At 50.9% G+C, this 18638-nt stretch overlaps 1 protein-coding gene and 1 long non-coding RNA gene across 5 annotated transcripts in view; one reads left to right on the top strand and one right to left on the bottom strand.

The window, feature by feature from the left end:
• The window catches only part of GRID1 (glutamate ionotropic receptor delta type subunit 1), a 680604-nt gene that overhangs the window by 595642 nt on the left and 66324 nt on the right, over positions 1 to 18638 (bottom strand). The window lies entirely within an intron of this gene.
• Positions 2767 to 18417, top strand: LOC116855595. Its single transcript, XR_004380388.1, has 3 exons — positions 2767 to 2777; positions 14785 to 14793; positions 18304 to 18417. It is a non-coding gene; the product is annotated as an uncharacterized LOC116855595 (long non-coding RNA).

Here is an 18638-nt window from a genome sequence, read left to right as displayed (position 1 = left end):
ATCCAAAGTATGTAGAAAAAAAGGAAATAATAAAGTTCAGATCAAAAATTAATAAAACTGAAAACAAATAGGGGAATCAATTAAACCAAAACCTAACTTTTTAAGATCACTAATAAGGACAAACCTCTAGCCACACTAATCAGGATAAAGCCAGAAGATACAAATTACCAATGTCAAGAATGAGAACTATAGATTCCACAGATATTAAATGGATAATAAGGGAATATTATGAACAGCAGTAAATTCAGCAACATAGATGAAATGGACCAATTTGAAATATATAAACTAGTAAAGCTCACTCAAAAAAAACAAAACAAAACAAAACAAACAAACAAACAAAAAAAAACAGATAACCTAAATAGCCTTAAAGTGCATTGAAGAAATGGAATTTGTAGTTTAAAAACTTCCAACAAAGAAATCTCTAGACCCCAATGGCTTCATTGGTGCATTCTGTCAAACATTTAAGAAAGAAATTATAACAATTCTACATGGACTCTTCCAGAAAATTTTAAAGGAATGAATATTTCCCAGTTCATTCTAGTAAGCCAAAATCACCCCAGTAACAAATTACCCTGACAACCCCGAAGACATTATAAGAAAAAAGAATGAACTATACTAATATCCCTCACGAATACAGATTTTTTTAATTCAGCAATAAAGTCCAACAATATATAAAAATGATAATAAATCATGATTAAGTGGGATTTAATCTCAGGAATGTAAAAGTAATTTAATATTTAAAAGTCAACTGATGTAATTTACCATACTAACATTATATTTGTATGTATATTATATATATATACATATATATATAATATGTATATATTCAAACAGTCATCCTAATAAAAACTCTCAGAAAACTATACAGAGAAGGAAACTTGACTTGATAAAGGACATCTACAAAAAAACTCTACCTAAAATCATACTTAATGGTGGAAAAAACTGAATGATTTCCTGCTAGGATCAGGAGAAAGACAAGGATGTTCACTCTCAAGCACTTTTATGTAGCATTTAAAAAAAAAAAAAATGTTTAATGGAAGTTCGAGTCATTGCAATAAGGCAAGAAAATGAAATAAAAGATATCCAGATTGGAGAAAACTAGAACTGTCTTTATTCACAGACAATGTGATCATTTATGTAGAAAATTGGATGGGATGCACACAAACACACACACACCTAAAACTAAATGAGGTTAGCAACATTGCTAGATACAAGATAAATATACAAGATACAAACTATATCAACATACCGGCAATGAGCAATTACAAGTTGAAATATTTAAAAATACAATGATTCACTATCTGCATCAAAAACATGATTTAGAGACCAATCTAACAAAAGTTCTACCATGACAATCTCCTTCTTCCTTCTTTTCCCTCCTCTACTTGCTGCTCCTTCAATGATTCCCTGCTCTTCCATTTCAGGAGCAGGGTCAAGGCCAAACTCAACAACTCTTCAGTATGGCCAGCAAACTCAGAACATCAATGTTACTGAATGCAATGAGACTTTAACAGTTTACATGGGGATCAGTCTTTATGATAAGAATCCTTATGAAAACCAGAGGAGCAAAGCTCTTCTCTCTCAGTCATGGGTAACCTGCATTGTAATGGGCTGGTGGCTCTACCTATGTCCCTTGTCTCCCGTCTTAATTTATTTTACAAAAGTTCTCCTCTTATGCCCCCATCCAATATGAAACCAGTCCAGACAATCACAGCTTTCAAGGCTGTGACCTGGCCCCTACCTACCTTTCCAACATTATTCCCCCCTTCACTGGCCCTTCCACCAGCTAAACTGATTCACTACTCCCCATACATTCCCCACAGTGTCCCTTGTCAGTGCATAAAATTTTCAAGGATTTTCTCTCACCTCTCTCTTTGGATGGTCCCCACGCCATCCTCAATTACTCTTCCTTCTGTTCACATGCAGGTTCTCCCCAGGACTCAGAGACCAGCTGAAAATGCCTCTTCCTTCAAGAAGCCTTTACCGACTACCAGCCAAATGGAATCATGCTTCCTCTGAGCCCCGAGGGCACTGTGTCCCCCGACCAAGGCCAAGAGCCCTTTTCCTTTTCTACGTGTTTCTTGTCTGATCCTTATACTGATAATTCAACAGGACAGAGGCAGAGACGGGCTCACTCCTATGATCCCTAAAGGCCCTCTGACAGGACCTGGCACAGACAGAAGAAACCATCAGTAAGTGCTGGAAGGAAAGAAGGTAGGTAGCTTCTTCTGGGAGGAAGAAAATGAAACACTTTATTTAAGTAAGAGAGGTAGAAATTGTGAAGGGAGGGGACCTGACATTCATCTTGCTCCTGGCACTGAACTGCTGGGATTACAGGAGTCGAGGTACATGGAGGAGCTGCACCCATCATAGCCAGGAGCTCCTAATGGGTTATGAGGTGCAGCAAGGAGGGCAGGCTGTTCAGGGAGAACTTCTCACCACGGCTGTGCTAGACTGGAGGGAAACTGTGCCATTTCATGTTTCTTCATCTCCTCTCCTTTCCTGCTCACAAGCCAGGTGGTTTGGCTTCATGCAGGCCTTTGCAGAGTTCATCTCCAAAATTCAGCACAAAAAACTATCACGAAAAGTGACTTTGTCTTTAATGAGATTTTCCAGATTCAAGAGAGTCATGTCCAGCAGCTAGAGGGAGGAAGCAGCTCCCTGCTAGGCTCCCTGCTATCTACATGTCACCAGTCTGAGGCCTGGGACCAGTAGTCTTATGCCTTCACTGGGCATGAGAATCAGCTGGGGCCATTTTAAAAATATAAATTGCCCATGTCTGACCTCCAGAAGTGGAACTGCAATGATCAGAGCTTGGGCCCAGGTGTGACCACATCTTAAAACCTCCCATAGTGATTCTCCTGGGAAGCCAGGTTCGGAAGCTGGGCCAGCCTACAGGTGCCTAGGGAGGGCACCTACCCCTCTCTGTATGGTTTGCTTAAACACCACTCCACCCTAGACCCCTAAGTGAAAAGCAGGATAGCCTAGTGGTACAGAAAGACACTAGCCATCAGTCACCTAGGTGTGCATCCCAACCCTACAGAATAGGACCTTGCAGAGTGACTCTACCATTTAAAATCTTGGTTTACTCATAGACAAATAAAGAAAAACAATCTTTGGGGCACCTGAGTGGCTCAGATTGGTTGGTTGAGTGTCCGACTCTTGATTCTGGCTCAGGTCATGGTCTCAGGGTTCTTGGACAGAGTCCCATGTTGGGCCTTTTGCAATTGTCTGCTTAAGTGCTTTCTCCCTCCTCTCCCTCTGCCCCTCACCCCTCTAAAATAAACAAATAAATCTTAAAAAGAAAGAAAGAGAGAAAGGAAGAAAGAAAACAATCCTCACCTTGCATGGCTGCTAGGCAAATTAAATGGAAAGGTTTAGTTCAAGAGCTCCCCTCACCCCACTGCCACGGCCTCATATCAGTCATCGTCTCCCACCCAGATGTCCAAACCAAAGCTGCCTCCAGCCCACTCTCCACCTCAACAAGCAGGATCCTCCTAAAATTCGAGTCTGTTCATATTACTCTTCTGCCTAGAATCACTCAGCAGCAACACATTTGGCTGCAGTGGCATGAAGCATGCCCCGTGATCCGGGCCAGACCCTTGCCTCCCAGCCCATCCTCACCTCTTCCACCCCCCACACCATACTGAACTGCTTGCACTTCCTCTAAGACACCAGCATCCTCCATCCTGGGCAGCTCTGGGCCTTTCCATGCTGCTCGTTGGCTGGAATGCCCTCTCCCAACCTGTGTGCCTACCTCCATTCCTCCAAGGTTCTGCTTTGTCACCACTTCCACCAGGAATCCTTGCCTGAAGACCCTCCCCAGGCTGGGTTAGGAAACCTCTGGGCCAGCCCAGTCCCTATGCTGTCACTTCAGTTGTGCTGTTTACAAAGGTGGGAGAGAACTCAGACCCTCAGAAAGCTGGTGAGGACTCAGACCCTCTCAAGGCCAAGTCCGAGGCTTTCTCTCCATTTGGCTCATCACACGGGGCAGTGACCCACAGAGTCTAGACCCCTGCCTGGCCTATGGAAAGACTTCAGCAGAGTTGAGCCAATTTTAACGGAAGCTGCCTAGTTAGACAAAAAGCACTCGGCTTGGGCACTAGGTTAGAACACGCTGTAGTTCTATCGATTGCCCATATCTCACACACGTACACACACACACACACATGCACACGCACCTCACCCTGCATACACACATGCACACACACACCCACATACACACACATGCCTGTGCCTCTCTTATGACCGCTACATTTCAGTTACAGACAGAGACCCCCTCCAGCAGCTCAGGCCCCTTCTAACCAGATTCCGCTTCATGGAACCACACAGAAATCGGGAGGCTCGGTCTGCAAGCCCAAGAAACCCCAACTGCTCCTCTTTAAACAACCCCAGGGCACCAGCTGGTGCAACAGCATCCACTTCCACCACTGCTGAGCTGAGGCCGCCCTACCCACTGCTGGAAAAAAAGCAGCCCTTCTGCCAGCTCCCATGGAGGGCACGTGGTGTAAGAAAGCCACCAAGCACCATCATACACCAAAGCCACTCAGATGGAGCAGGCATGAGTGATGATGTGGGCCCTGCAGGCCACCCTCTGGCATGGTCCAATAGGGGATAAGTGGGGCCAGCAGGGTGAGCAGGAAAACCAAGCAAGCTCCCCAAGAAGAAACGGATGCTATGGAGGAAGCCAGACATGGCCCCAGTCTGCTGTCAGGCACCAACATCTCAGGTCAGAGTCCAAGGAAAGGGCAGCATCACTGCAGAGGGCTGAGATCGGATGGCAGAGCAGGGCCAGGTGGGCATGGTGGTACGGGGAAGCAGAGCAAACCAGCGGCCCTCGGGTCTGATTCCATCACACCCACAAGGTGAGCCAGGACAGCCTGATTGCTCACACCTACACAACAGGGACAAGAGCCATGGAGGGTGCAAGGAGGCCCTGCCTATGTCTGCACCCAGCCCCATGCGCTGACAGCTCGCCCTCTGTGGTGAGGACAGGAGAGAACCTGGCCCTCCCAAGGGTTAGGGACCTTTGCCTCTGCCTCTCCCAGGCCCAAGGAAGAGTCCAGAGTTCTCCTGCCCACTCCTGCACACACCTCCCCCGGCCCCTCACGAGGCCCTCCGTCCCCCAAGTCAGGGCCCTGCTGCCATCGGGATGTCACGTGGACTTCACGCACTGTCCCCAGCTGCCCATGGGGGAGTCCCCAGGAGGTGCCGGCAGGATTATTCCATGAACCATGCTCGCAGAGAAACCCAATGCCGGCTTGCTTGCCTAAACCTAATGCAACATTCTTAATAACCCCCAAAGGGGAAGCAGCCAGGGACACTTCAGACAGAGGCAAAGGGAGCAGCTTCTCACAAACCTGCTGCTCAAATGGCCAGGCCCAGGGTCCCTGCTGAGCACGTTAGAGAGAAGGGAAACCAGGGACCCAGCAGGTCAGGCCTGGGAGTGGGGGGCAGTGCAGGCTGGGGAGGAGGCAGAGGGCAGTATGGGGCAGGCAGTAGAGGGTGAGCGTCCTTGCAGGCCCTCAAAGAGACCTAGTCCTGTGCTCCTGCACTTGGCCTTTGGTTAATAAATTATTAAGTCCGCTCCCACATGCATAGCGTCACCACATGCCAGCCCGGCTCTGAGACAGGTCGCTGCGGGTGTAGGTACCAGGTCAGACAGGTACAAGCGTGGACGCAGGCACACATTGGCCACAGTTGGAGGGACAGGTGTCCATATACAGAGGTACAGAGAGATGCATAGATAGAGGCTCAGTCTCAATCATCACCACAACCCCATAGGAGAACAGATGTTCCGTAGCCCCATTTTACAGAGGAGGACACAGGGCTGGCAGTGAGCTTGGGCTACCACCCAACGGTGACTCTGGGAGCGTGGCCCCCATCAAAGACCTAGGAAAGACACCTCAGGGAGCAGCCTGAATGCTCCCATAGCTGCATGGCCCAGGGGACAGATCGAGGCAGTCACCACTGGTCTGTCACCATTTAAGATTCCTGCACCAGATATCCGACCCCCTCCCCTGCCTTTTTTACCAGGTTTGAAGAAACCACCTTGTGGGCTCCACAAGGTGCCGGGTTCAGCCCATAAGTGGGACCACAGCTGCCGAGTGGGAGTTTGCAGCAGGCATACCCCCCCCACCCCCCGCCACAGAGGGCAGGGAGGGAATGCTTCTCAGTAGCTCAGCATATGCTTAAGATCCTGGAAGCAGATCAAAAGACCTGGGATGAAATCACAGCCCTGCCAGGCATCCGCGATGTGCCTGGGAGTCACCTGATGTCTAACCTCGATTCCTTGTCTGTGCGGCAGGGATGACAGCAGCAGCTCCGCCACACAACGGAATCGGCGGAGCCCTCTGCTTGGGGCCCAGCACCCCACAAGTGCCCCATCAGTGTTGCCTACTTTCCTTGTGATTGGAAAGCAGTCAGTGTCCATGTGGAAAACCAGAGCAGGAAAAATTAGGCCCCCAGGGGCCCCTCCACAGCAGGAAGCCCCTGGGATGGGGCCACCATGTCCCAGGCCCAGGGCCACAGACATGGCCACGTGTGTTAGTGGAGCAGGAATGAGTTACCACTCGGCCCAGGGACTGGAAAGCTCCACAGAGCAGGACCCTCAAGGATGAGAAGCTGGGACCCAGAAGGATGCACAGAACGGGACTGGAGGTAAGGAAGGAGCTGGTATGCCTGGGGCACAGGAGGCACGTTGGCGAGGAAAGAACGCCAGATGCAAGGCAGAGAGGCCACACCAGGAGCTGGAACTAGAAAGGGTCACCAAATTCTCCCAGCTATTGCTCAGGACCTGGCTGGGTCATTCACTGATTCACCCCTAACTGACAAGTCAGTGCCCAGCTCAGAGCAAGAGATCATTAAGGGCTGTTAAGGGTGAGTCTAGAGCACTGTGGCTGGTCCCAAGTAACTGATCACTCCATTAAATAGCAACTACTATTGTTCTAGTAACAAGTGCTTTTTGCAACAGAGAAAAAAATGCAAACGAATGAGTGCTCAGTGGTTCAGTTGGGCTGTGTGGACTGTGCCAGGACCAAACGGGAGCAGGCTCAAGAGTCAGATTGTCCTGAGGACACAATGCTCACGCAGACGTGTGACACTTCAGGGTTCCCCGCCCCCCCGCCCCTGCCCAGGCCTCTTGACTACGACCAGCTGGCCCGTCGGAGAGACCACAGAGCAGAGCCGGCCAACCCCCTCTGCAGAGGCTGCCCAAGCGGGCTGGCAGCCCCTCCTGGTCTGCCCAGCACAGCCAGCTGCCCTTGTTGTCGGGCATAATTATTAATAGCACCAGTTTTCACTTTCATCAGTTTCCAGGTTCGGGTGATAGCTGGCGTGATCAAGCTCACTTTGGAGACATCGGCGTTTAGCTCAGAACTCCGTTGCCCTGAGATTTTCTGAGGTTACCCAGACACCCAAGACAGAGGGTCGATCCACAGGGAGTGCACACAGACTCCAGAAAATTCCTTCTCAGAACCTCGCTGAGGCGGGGCTGCTCTGACATCTGCTCCACACAAGCCCAGGGCCACCTCGTCCCCAGTGACTGCTTCATCCCTGTCAGGTCCTGCCTCCACCAAAGGTGCTGGTTGCTGAGTCATGCCGTTGCCTGCTGGGGAAAAGCCCCCCACCCCAGGCTGTGCTCTCTGCAGCCTGAAGATGGTCTGCGGGATGCCAGGCCACACACAGAGCCAGCCCCGTGTGGTGTGGTCAGCGCCCACGGTGGGGGAGGACAGGACTCTGACTGACCACGGGGCTGCATCCAGCCCAGGTCAGAATCCCACCACACCTGCAGCTCCCTGCCAGGCCAGAGCTGGGCTCAGCAGCAAACACCAAGAGACCTCAATGTCTCCTGCACAAAAACCCCCTCAGCTGAAAGCACCAGGCACGGCCTGGCAAGAACGTGCTCCAGGAGGTTGAGAGAGCCCATTGTCTCCAGTTAGGACTTTACAAGGATAACAATGGCGCCTTTCGTTTGGAGAGTGTGTGTCATTTACATATCTGAGGGAGGAGGTTCTCTCCAGCTACGTTCAGCTCAAGACACGGGTAAGTTGCCCATGAGGGAGGCTTTTATGGGGCACTGTTATCCCAGTATGCTATCACCCTTCACTTGAGGAACTTGCTCTCAATCGCCTCAGAAACTGGAAATGAGGCAGAGCCTCAGGAGGACCCAGAAGTCCTATCAGGCACCCATACTGGCCCTTCAGATGTCTCTGAAGAAAAGCACCTTGGCTGTATCACCGCCCCCCCCCACCAAGATGTCACCTTGGTCTTCCAGTTCCTTCTCAACTCCCCTGCAACCGTGACCACCCTGAGCCCCAAGATGGCAGCACATGAACAGCCGGGTCACTTCGCTAGGGCCTTTTCAAGAGTCGTGAATGACAGGCAGGGCAGATGCCAGGATGCCCTGCTCAGCCCGCCCCCCCACTCAGCATCAGGAGCCAGCCCACACCAACCCCCTAGGCATCCCTTGAGTCTGCCCTAGCTTAGATGGGCACAGAAACATGCCCTGCCCCACACCTTTGCTCACACTGGGCCCCAAGGGCCCACCTTCACTAGATCTATAAGCTTCACAAGTGAACTCATCAGTCTGTGTCACTCAAGGTCAGCAGGGAGAGAGGCCAACAGACCCCACCATGCTGACTGGGAGAAGTACAATCCATGAGGCCCAAAGCGTCCTTTACCCTCAAACTGTCTCACAAAGATCAACCAGGAACAGAAGCCCCAGCCCTGGAGAAACAGAGCCCCCAAAACATGCAGCTGTGTGAACAAGACAGGAAGGTCTCAGGGGACCACTGCTAGCACTACCATCACTTACACTTGAATCCCTGATAAAGAGAACATTAATGGGCTGAACCATCCATCATTTACAATCCCCTCACTCACCTTTGTTGCCCTTAGTGATTCAGGACAGACCAAAATCAAGCTCTCCTCCCTCAAGCCTCTTCCACCCTGCTTCTATGGACCCAGGCCCACCCAAACCAACCCAGTCTCCGAATTGTTGCTGGCTTCATCTCTCTAGGCACAACTCTGATCCCCTCAGTTTCTTGCTGACCGACCTCTGATGGCTTCTATACGGCCATCCCCTGCCCAGACTGTCCCCTGTCCCCCACTGTCTTCTGCAGGGCCACACACCTCTACCCCTAGTCCAAGGCTTTCAGTGGGCTGGTCCCACTCTCCTAGTCAGCGGTGGCCCACCCCAACTGCAGTGCCACCTGTCCTGCTTGAATGGTTCAGAGATGGGCTGGCCACCCAAGCTTAGCCAACACAATATCCCCAGAGCCAGCTGAGTCTCACCTGCAGTGAGACTATGGACACCAAAGACCAGATAAGCTGGAGCATCTGGGGATCATCTTCGTCACCACGTGGGGAGGGCATTCCTGACAGTTAAGACCATTGAGAGGAGAGGCAAGACACACAAAAAGAGTGAGGAGGAGAAAGCAAAGGCCTTAAAGATAATATTTAACCACTGGATCCAGCTGAGCCTGAAGCTGGACATATTCTTGAACCACCCAGTCTTTAAAACCTTCCCTTTTTTTAACTTACACCAGTTTAACTTGGATTTCTGTCACTTTTAACTAAAATAGCTCTAATGAGTACAGCTTCCCATGACTGCAGAAGGAAGTGGACCCCATGACAGATAAATAATTATCCTGAACTGGATGCCTGATACAATGAAGGGAAACCACAAAGTGTTCTTGGGAGCACTGAAGAGGGAGCATACACTCTGTCTGAGAGCTGTGGGTTACTCTACAACATCCAAGGTATTTCTCTTTTTTTTAAGATTTTATTTACTTATGAGAGAGACAGCAGGGGGTGGAGAAGAGGGAGAGGATCAAGCAGACTCCATGATAAGCACAGAGCCCTATGTGGGGCTGGATCTCAGGACCCCAAGATCATGATCTGAGCTAAAACCAAGAGTCAGGTGCTTAACCAACTGAGCCACAGTTACCTCTTAAAGGATAATCCAGGTAAAGAAATAGCAAAGACAAAGCATGAAAGGCCACAGGCAGCATGTCTGGGAAACAGGAAGTAGTACCATGGGGCGAGGCAAGGGGCCTTTGTGGGAAGTACCAATACTTCACAGAAAACAGAGGGAAAACCTGCCATCGTATCACACTCCATCCCTGAAGCCCAAGCCAGAGAAAGCAGCCCTGGAAAGAAAGCACCCCAGGGAGGGCAGTGAGATCCTGACCGTACACATCCCAATCCAGCAAAGCACAGGAAAGAGCAACAAATGTGCCAGGCCCTAGGAGTCTCACAGGACCAGGAGAGCTCATAAACATCACAGGAGTCCCAGCCCCCTGCTCCCAGCAGCTCAGAGCCCACCAGGAGTGTGGCCGCTCCGGGCCGTGTGCATGAAGCTCAGTGACAAACCAGCGAAGAGCACAGGCGCAGGGAGGGCGGGAAGGGAGGCATGGGAGTCTCCAGGTCCACAACCCACCCAAGCAGGTCAGAATGGAAGAAGCGGAGAACCCAGGTCCCCACTCCCAGACCCCACCCACTCTACAGTCCCTGGCCAGGCCCAAGGCTTAGCCCAGAGATAGCATCAGAGGCTAGTTGGAGGAAGGGCAGCTGAGGAGCCCAAAGACAGCAGGAGTCACCCCCAGGGAAGGCGTAGGCTGAACTGAGGACCAGGCCTCCCCAGACAGCACCAGCTCACCCCACAGCAGCCTGCTCAGCACCAGCCCTGACTCAGCCCAGGGACACAGGACAAGAATCCCACTCACCCTGTGGGCCTTGGTGTGGGCCATCCTCCTCCAGAAAGCCCTCCTGACACTCCCTCCTGGGTGAGGGACCGTTCTGGGCTGCCGTTTGTGACCCCAGCCCCTGTGCTCATCTCACCTGCTGCGGGGATCAATGAAGTCCTGGGTTTCTGTTTCCATGCCCATCACCCCTCCAGACAGAGCTCCGTGGGAACAAAGATGGCGTCCAGCTCATCCCCATATCTGGAGCAAAGCACTGTTTGATAATGCCAGTGCCACCCCCTGAGCCCGTGAAGTATAGACACAGCACGTACCGAGGTCCTTCGGGAGAGGGCCGTGATGCGAGGGGTGAGGGGTGGTGAGCACACTGATTTGATAGAGAAAATCCAGGACAATGACCCCACCAGGGCTCCACAAGTAAAAGGACTCAAACCCAGGCCAGAGCTCCCTCCTCCCCTTCACTGTCATCATCATCCGGGGTCTGGGCTGCCAAGCCTAGAAACTAGAGCGCGGGGGGGGGGGGGGGGTGGCTGTGGTGCCCGCACACCATACGGGGAGCCTCTGGCTTCCCCTACACAGACACCCCTCACTCCACTGGCAGGCGCAGGGGAAGCGGAGCTGCAGGCCTGTCCAGGGAAGGAAGCTGACCCCCAGCTCACTCAGGGGCACCACGCCCCCCGACTCTGCCCTTGCTGTGGGACAGTGGTGTCTTCACGGGCCCCCAGCTGCAGGGAGCTCTTTGTCTGCCCATCTGCAAGCTCGGTTTCGAGATGCACAAGAATGCCAGAGTGGCAAGAAAAATGCATCCCCATGTCGCCCTGCAGCCACACACCCCAGGGAAGCATCAACATGCCAGGAAGAAAGGCTCTGCTCTCAGGATGCCAGAGCCACTGTGCTTGTGGGTCAGCTCATGGTGAGCGTTGAGCGTGGGCTCCTCCTTGGGCCTCAAGAGAAACAGAAACCCGCTCTTCCCAGGGCAGAAGAGGGAGCCTATCTGTGCCCAGGGCTATCCCTTCACCCCGCTCCCTCCAGCCTCTCCTGGAGGACAAGGTGTTTCTGTGAGTGTGTGTGCAGGGATGGCTGCGTGAGTGTGTAGTGAGCATGGGTGTGGGTGAGTGTGGGGATGAGTGCGAGTATGTGAGTATATATGTGTATGAGTGTATATGTATGTATAAGAGGTGGATGGGGACAGACAAATGGACTTGGTGAAAGAGGGCACACAGGGCCTGGGCCCTAAGAAAATCACAGGTAGGCCCAGTGGCCTGACCACGAGTCGCCCCTGCTGCAGACCCAGGCCTGGAAACCGCTCCCACTCCTGGCACAGTGCTCAGCCCAGAACAGGTCCAGAGGTTGTGAGAAGGTCCCCAAAGCCCAGGTTCTCCTAGATACCCAGACTTTTGTACAGACACGCACACACAGCGCCCTTTCAAGGCTACCACATGGCTCCCGGGGTCTCACACGCAGGCACCAGCGGCCAGGGAGAAAGAATCAGCAGCCCCACCCCCCCATGTCCTGCCCCGACCCCCAACAGGCAGGCACCCCTGAGGCCTCGTTGCCCTGGCCCCATAGCCGCCCCCACGAGCTTGCTCACAAAGCCCCACAGGAACTCTTCAGAGCCAGCAAATGCCTGGGGAATTGGGGTGGGCATAAAAGAAGAACCATTTGATTTGATTACTTGGCTCTGCCAAACAGAGCCATTTACGTGTTAAAGACTTTTTTCTTTTATTGTTATTATTCTGTATACTACATTTCAAACAAAAACCCCAAACCAGCACTCTTCTGTATTTTCCACAAAGCAAGCTGTTGTTCGATGCCCCAGGCCCCAGGTCCAGGGGTGTGGCCCCACAGGAGTGGGGACAGTGAGCATTCACAGAGCAGAAGGGTTGGCAATACGGACTCCATCTCTTGCCCTCCATCTTGTTCATGTTTGCTCAATGACCTCTCTTAGGGCTACATTTTCTGGGCCTGTTCTCGGCCTCTTGGAGATTATCAGACGTACTCCAGAAATGCCTACTAAGGCCAAGACAGGGGGACGATTTGCTTTGGCTTCTGTTTGGAATCTGTTAGAGACAACGCTGTCTTTCCCCTTCCTGATGCACAGGTGGTGCCCCAAGATCTAATTGAAGGTCATCTGTCAATCAGGTACATGCAAGCCCTTTGAGGCACAGGTGCATCATTGCAATGCCCTTTTTCGTGTCCCCTCATTCTAGGAAATCTGTGGACTAAGGTCTGGATTTTGTGGAGAAATAATTATGCAGCAGCCACAGATCGTCCCCCGCCCGATCTCCCTTGTCCATAAGGGACCCTGAATAAAACTCCAAGTAAATTGTGCAGAGTGGCCTGCTTTGTTCTCTGGTCTCAACGTGCCTTTGCAATTTGGAGGACACTTTACGCACCCCGCCAGCCGCCTTCTCCCAAACCTGCATCCCATCAAGCTTTCAGAATGAAGATGCTGCCCTTAGGAGGAGCGTCTTCATCAGCCATGCAGAAGGTGGGATCCACCGGGGCAGTGCAAGGACGCGGGTGGGGTGGAAGGCGTTCACTCACCCCTCATTCGTCCCACAGACAACAGCAGTGCTCACTCTGGTCCGGGCACTGTGCTGGGACAAGCCGATCCACACTGGAAGAGCATCTCTGATGCCCCAGACTTGCACTACAGTCAAGACAGTTGAAAATGACCAAGCAGATTACAGATTCGTTGGTGGTCCCAGTCGTGGGTAAAACTAAATCAGAAAAGGGCATCTTGTAAGCCAATGGTAGAGGAGCACTGAAAGGGGCTAGGAAACCTCCCTGAGGGGATACTTGAGCAGAGCTCAGGGCAAGGCAGGAGCCTTCAGAGCTCTGGGAATAACAGGTGGGACAGAGGCCCGGGGGTGGGGGGTGTAGCGGGCAGAGTCTGTCTTCAAGGGGGAGTCACCCGGTGCTCAAGGACAGCAAGGAGCAGTGTAGCGAGATGGGTAGGGGTGGAGAGGCAGAGCTGCACAGGGCCTGATCCCACCGTCACCAGATTTTGCCCTGTGATATGGGGAACCACAAGGGGTTTTGATCAGAGGAGCGGGGAGATGTGAGTTGTTCGTACCAGCATTATTCCAGCTGCTGCTGTGTTGCACACAGACTGAAGGGGGAAAGACAGAAGCTGGGAGGGCATTCTGAGAATCCGGGCGAGAGACGGTGGTGGCTCAGAGCAGAGCCACAGCTATGGGGCAGTAGTGGCACCAGCAGGAAGGATGGGTGGCCAGTGCACAAGGAAAAGAGGAGAGTGAGGGGGACCCCTTTGGACCCGAGCACTGGGAACAATGAGCAGATGGAGAGGATCTGGGGATCCTGCCTGGGCTGAAGAACAGGCTTGGCTGGGGACCTGCACCTCAGAGAAGTCTATTAGCCACTCAAGTGGGCAACCGAGCATCGAAGTGACAAAAGAGGCTGGAATTGAGGACAGAGGCCAGCAGAATGGGACACTTATGACTCACTCATGTGACTCTGGTCAGAGAAGAGTCTGGTCTGGTAGAGTCCTGTCTACCAGGGAAGAGAGTGTAACTGGAGAAGCAAGACATTCAAGGTCTAAGGTATGGGACAGCACAATGTGTAGCAGCAGGGAGGTGAGAAGGACCCAATAGTAGCACCTGGAAGGTGGTCAGAGAGCTGGGAGGAGGGAGCCTGCTGTTCTGAGCCCAGTAGAAAGGGGCAGGGCAGCGCTGGGAGTCCCCCGTGCTGCCAGTGGGTCAGGGAAGAGGAGGACTGAGGTGATGGGTCACTGGGAGCAGTTCTGCCGGCGTCCTGAGGTCATGCCCAACTGGTGGGATTCAGGAGCGAGTGGAGGGGAAGGCATTGAAGGCTGAGCACACAGATCGGCAGTAAAGGCATAGACAATGGGGCAGTAAGGGAGAGGGGGCGGTGCCAAGCAAGGAACTTCCTGAGGCAGGAGACAGCCCAGCGTCCTGGTGAGCTAACAGGAACGATGTACACTCCATGAAGGAGAAAAGGGAGAACTGCTGGTGAGAGCCTTGAGTGAGCCAGAGGGACCTCGTGCTAAGGGGAGGGGTTCCTCAGGTGGGGGCATGGTCCTCAGAGGGACCCAGAGCACAGACTGGTGGGGGTGCTGATATGGCGGTGAGCACGGGTTGATTCTATTCCTTGGGCTTCTCTTTTCTCCATGAAATATATAGGAAGCAGGTCTTCTGCTAGGGGGGTGGGCAGCCATAGGAGATAACAGGTGTTTGCGGGTCTGCAAAGGGAAGAGAAGGAAAGTCAAGGGCAATGGCAGAGTGAATGGACTAGAGAAATGCACTGTGGTGCAGCCAGCATGCACAGGTGTCCCCTGAAGTTGGCACCAGCGAGACTGGTCAGCATGAATGTCCATACCAGGAGTAGCGGGGCGGGGCTTTGCCCAGTGATGACATCACTTTGGAGCTTGTCTTATTCATCGGCGTCCCCTGTACCTAACAACACTCTTCAGGCACTCACCAAACGTTTGAGAAAAGGAATGATCAGGCAGGGAGATATGCCAATAAGATGTATACTGTGCCCACCCGGCACCAAAGCCAAAGAGATCTGGAAAGCATCCTGGTCATCTGGACCGTGGAGGGCAATTTCGATCAGTGGATTCCAAAGTCACCTCCCCCTTCTCTCCTGCAGACTGTGCTTCTGACTCCTGGCTCCTCCTGTTTCCAGGGAGGTTCATGGAGCTGGGTTGGCCTCGCCCTGGCAAGCCTTACTGGGAACCAAGTGGTCTCCCCAGTACCCACTCCACCAGACACACATTAATCACAGCACCTTCCACACCACAGCCAGCAGCCACAGCCTGTCTCCCACACCCTGTACACTCCTCAGGATGGCTAAGAACCCACATTCAGTCCCCACGGTTCACATGCAATCACTAACCAAACTCTTCAGCAAGAGGGGAAAATGCTTCTGATAAAATATAAGAGAAGCCATGGGTTCTCTAAAATGGGTCACCACTGAGGTTATAGCTGTGCACATCTGTTTGCAGATAAGTTCTAGGAGGAGCCACAAAAAAATTAACATCATTTGCCTCTTAAAATGGTGAGATTGAGGGACACCTGGGTGGCTCAGTCGTTAAGCGTCTGCCTTTGGCTCAGGTCATGATCCCAAGGTCCTGGGATCACTTCTCCCTCTCCCACTCCCCCTGCTTGTGTTCCCCCTCTTACTGTGTCTCTCTCTGTCAAATAAATAAATAAAATCTTAAAAAAAAAAAAAAGTGAGAATTGGGGTTACTACTTTGAGTTCTGCAATTGTTAATACCATTTAGGTTATACAGTAAATAAAAAGCATGATCTTTTAAACGGAATTATTCTACTACTGTATTCTAGACAGGCATAAATCTAAAATAAAGCAAAAGGGGAGCCCATTCACAGAAGCAACAAAGAATATAACTATTTAGATATAAACTTAATGAGAGATGTGCATGAACTACTAAAGAAAACTAGCAAACTTTACTGGGAGTTATAAAAGTTATATTTGAATTTGATTTGAATAAATACAGAAAACAACTATTCCCAGCTGGGATGACTTTGTTATAAAAATGTCAAAGTTCACAAAAGTTAATTTATAAATTTAATTCAATCCCAATCAAAATCTCAAAAGGATTTCCTAAAGGAATTAAATAAAACTATTATAAAATCATTTTGAAAATAAACAGATGAGACCATTAAATGAAATTCCATAAAGGAAAAAAATGAGAGGAAACTACATATAAAAATACATTATGAGGCAATAATAATTAAAGTACTATATAACTGGCACAAATACAGAAATATGGATCTGAATCTTAAAATCCAGAAATAGACCTAACTGTATGATAATGTAATATATCATGAGGTGGGCATCACCAAACAATGGAGAAAGAAATTCTCAATTAATAAACTGCGCTGTGATAACTGGAAAGTTTCATGGAAAAGTAATTAATTCAGAAACATACTTTACCTCTCACACCAAAAAATAAACCCTGGTGGGATTAAAGAGGCAAATGGAGAAGTCAAATGAAAGTAAAATTTAGCAGAAAATAATTGATCTGTTCACACTGATAAAAGGAAGTAGCCCAAAAAAGTAACAAATTCAACACCATAAAAGTACCAAATCTTTGTAGAAATGGAATGAGATAACTTAAAATTACAACAGTCCCAGAAAAATATTTGCAGCATGGTATCAGGCTGAGTGTTGACAGGCCGTAACAGGAAGAGTTCACACAAATCGGCATGAAAACTTGGAGACGCCAACAGATGAATGGGCTGGACAGAAATGCATGTGAGGACATCACTAAGCTAAACACACATAAGGAGAAAGGCTCCAGCTCGCTGGTAATCAAATGGGAAGTCATTTCACATCTATTAAAATAGCAGTAAAGAACAACAAAGGTTGGTCAGTGCCGCGCCAAATGCTCGTTGCGTTAGAGTAAAACTGATGGGGAAACGGTCCTTCCTGAAAACAGCACGGCATCACGACTCCAAGTACCATGGACATGCCCATACTCTCGGACCCAGCAGTCTCACTTTTTCTGGGAAAACACTGAGAAGGAATAGGGTGACTTCGAGACGGTCAGCATGGCACGATGCATAATATCCAGAAACCGGAAACAGTCCCAGCAAGCGAAGCTTCTCACAAAGGGGCGTATTTAAATAAATTCAAGAGCCACTTTAATGGCCAACGTAGGCAGCCCCCAAAACGATAATTAGCAAAACTGTAGCTACAGTGAAAAATGTGAAAGCTGTGACCAACACTGAAGTTGTGTTACGATTAAAAATACATCTATGGACCAAGGGCTGGAAGGGAATAGAGAAAATGAACACGGAGCTATGTAAGGGGAATTAGTTCTCTTATTCCCACTCCAGGGTAATAGCATTTCTGTGTGTTACGTAAAGACTTGGACACAGGAATCACTTTGACTAGGTGGTCAGCCTCACCTGACCTGACCTCACCGTCCCTGAGCTCCAAAAACCAAGGGCTGGGGCTGAGGGGTCATGTTGCCCCTTGGCCATTCTCTGTCAGGACCCGGGGCCCATCAGATCCAGCCTGCCCAGGCTCCATGGGAGCTCCACAACTCTACCAGGCTTTACCTGGAATGCCTGAAACACCCTTCCCGACTCCCTGGAAAAATTTATCTTCAGGATTCACCCTAAAACATGCCCCATGAACCTTCTCAGGCAACCTCCCTGTACCATACACAAACTCCACCGCATTGCACCTACAATTATCCTGGACACAGAGAGGCCAGCGGATCTGTGTCCTGCCCCTGCTTAGCCCGGGGGGCTCCCTGAGGGCAGTGATTCCATCCAGTTTGCCTTCAGAGGCCCAGCGCTGAGCTCAGACCAGGCACAGAAAAGACATCAGCAAAGGGCCACTCATCCTTCACGCATCCCAAGCCTCCACCTTTATACCAAGCCCCAGAGGACACATGGAAAAGTACACAGTGTTGGGTCAGCAATGCAGGAGGAACAATAGAAATGACCACTGGGGCCACCATCTTCCAGTCCCCTCCCCACCCCCTTCCTTAACCATAGACTCTCCTGCCAAAAAGATGTATGCCCAGGTCACAGCTCCATAGGTAACCCGATACCTATGCAGGAAACAGGAGTATCAGGAGCCCTCACCCCATACCTTCCGATCACCAAATATGGATGTGAGCCCATGCCCTACCTTGGCCCGATAAAAGACCCCTCCCCCACCAACTCCCTCCCAGTGCGACTTCCCTCACTCCCCTTTCTGGAGTCCAGGAACCTCGCCCGAGGGTGCCCACCTCCTCCCGGTAGGACTTTCCTGGCTCCCCTTCTCCAGAAACCTGAAACTTGGCAGGAGATGCCTTTAATAAATCTTGCCTTGCGCCCACCTTGCCTGGTGTTGTGTTTACCTCGCCTGCGAAACTTTACACACAGAAGGAGCGAACAGCACCCCACCTTCTAGAAGATCACAAACTAGCTG

This window comes from Lontra canadensis, unplaced genomic scaffold (genome assembly GCF_010015895.1).
Source record: "Lontra canadensis isolate GAN:19392208 unplaced genomic scaffold, GSC_riverotter_1.0 scaffold3, whole genome shotgun sequence".
Lineage (NCBI taxonomy): Eukaryota > Metazoa > Chordata > Mammalia > Carnivora > Mustelidae > Lontra > Lontra canadensis.
Note: the sequence above shows the minus strand (reverse complement) of the source record. Positions and strands in the feature narration are given on the sequence as shown.